Here is a 2,310-nt window from a genome sequence, read left to right as displayed (position 1 = left end):
CATTAAATGCTGTATTCAAATGAGGTCCCACTAATGAGAAATTATGTTTCTAGGAAGTGACTTTTTACTGAAGACAGTTGTTCAAAACTGCTACATTTAGAAGTTAGGGCTGATGACCTGGGGAATGCAGGAAATGATCTGATTTCCTCCAGAGCATGGCATAATCTTTGTGTATTTTCTAGAGCCCAGAGTCTTTCTACACCCCAGAATTGCTCAGAGTTAGGGAGGCTAAATTACTCATTTGGACTTAAAGACACTGATGGGTTTTTGTTTTTGTTTTTTTTCTGAACATGAATTTTCAAAAGATTATTATTGTGCCAAATTCAGATAATTGTTGAGAAAAGGTAGCCCCCCCAAAAAAGTAATATATGAATATGTCTTCACTTAAATACATGCTCTTTAAAAAAAAAAAAAAAAAGTGGAATTAGGGTCTCCAGAGCTTTAGGAGTCCATTCTAACTATAGGTAGCAGTAGGTTTGGATGAGTGTGATGTGGGATACCAATCACACCTTTTTCATGAAAGAAAATTCTCTACAGTTTGCCAGTGACTGTGCTAACACGGTAGAGCACAAAGTCCTCCCCTACACAGTATATCCGTTCACCATGGAGGGGGAGGGCGCAGCAAGCAAATTCACCACCACCTCTCTCCAAGAGCTGAAGCTCCTGACGATCTGACCCTGCAAGGTCATGGTGACCACTGTTATTTCATCTAGTGCATGCCACAAAGTACTCCAGGTTTTAGGAAGCAGCATCACACTGTTGACCATGGTACCTGTCCCTGTAGCGCTGCCCAGGGCTTTAAAGTTATTTGAACATTCTGTAGTCTTCATATTCCACATCTTTATAGGGCAATCAGAAGATGCACAAAGTCCATCTTATGTCAAAGTAGCTTCACTAATGAAGGGGGGATGGATGCAAAATTCCTTTGGAGTTTTCCCACATTTTAAACTATGAATTCTAATTTTCTCATCAGAAGAGGCACTAAGGATATGACTACTTTCTTGAGAACAGGTGACACCTTTACTGTGCTCAAAGGGAGCGGGGAGGATTCTTTTCTTTAAATATTTATTTTAAAAAGAGAGAGCTAGAGTGAGTATGGGAGTGAACTTGAGTAGGGTGAGCGACAGAGGGAGAGAATCCTCAAGGAGATTCCCTCCTGAGCATAGAGCCTGGCTCAGGGCTCCCTTTCACATCCCTGAGATCATTACCAGAGCCAAAACCAAGAGTCAGTTGCTAACAGGCTAAGCCGCCCAGGCATCCTGAAGCTAGTCTTTCTAATGACTCAAGTCTCTTGTTCACGGTCTCCTCCCTTAATTATCAAAGAAGGTTTCAAAGCATCACAGCCATAAAGATTTTGGTTTTGAATCTCTTTCATCAAGACTGTGGTTAGGTCTGATGAGTTTCCCTGTTTTGGAGTATATCACTCCAGTACCAGGAAACTTCATCATTTCCTCCAGGAGATAGTACTGGATAAATTCTTCCAACTTCTCCTTTTTTTTTTTAACCATCAACATTTGAAAGTCTGAGGGGACCTGTCCTTTGGGTTCTCAAAGTCTCCTTCCATTTAAGATACAATCAGTCAAGTAGTTTCCTGCAACTAAGTGATGATAATTATTTTCCAGATCCACCTGTCTGAGATTATGACCAGATTTCCTTGGCCAGAGTTTAGAGTGAACTCAAACTCTACAACTGCATATTTACCCCCCTGATTTACTCCCACAGATAACTAGGATGGCCTTTGTGCACTGATTTTGCTAGTTGAACTCCCATTTGAACTTATTTCTAAGTTCCTTAGAGGCACCTCAGATTAGTTCCTGTTTACTACCCACAAACAGTCACATTGTAATGGTCCTCTGGTGTGTGAAGGCAAGTGGAAGAAGCACTGGAGGGCCAGGGAAGTGGTAGAATGAAGGGCATCATTATTCATCACCGCTTGTTAGCCTTCCATAGTCATTGGCTCATTTCTCAGATGCTCCGCACACTTGTTGCACTTAATGTGATATTTGCTATTAGTATCCATGCTTCTATCTCTGCAAGTAGATTGTGGTTCTCAAATCTTTTTCCTTCTCAAACCCATTTGGAGGGATAATTTATATGGAGCCATTAGTTACAGTAGCTCACTTTGGTATCCTCTCCATCTTCTGACTCCCTTCTCCTTGTTAAAAACCACTGAACTAGAGTGAGGTTGGGGACAGGATCATCTTTTATTCTAAACACCTAATGTGTGGCTGGGACACTGATGAGTGAATAAGATAATACTTGAGATCACCAGATGAGTCAAGGGGGTGTCAGGATTAGAGCACTTGGGCA

The 2,310-nt window shown here is 41.4% G+C and overlaps 1 pseudogene; it reads right to left on the bottom strand.

Moving 5' to 3' along the window:
* Positions 1 to 424: 424 nt before the first annotated feature.
* Positions 425 to 1,927, bottom strand: LOC123390812 (annotated as a pseudogene).
* Positions 1,928 to 2,310: the final 383 nt, after the last annotated feature.

The sequence above is a fragment of the Mustela putorius genome, unplaced genomic scaffold (genome assembly GCF_011764305.1).
Source record: "Mustela putorius furo isolate JIRA1106 unplaced genomic scaffold, ASM1176430v1.1 tig00000145_pilon_pilon_pilon, whole genome shotgun sequence".
Lineage (NCBI taxonomy): Eukaryota > Metazoa > Chordata > Mammalia > Carnivora > Mustelidae > Mustela > Mustela putorius.
This window is presented reverse-complemented; position numbering and strand designations above follow the sequence as displayed.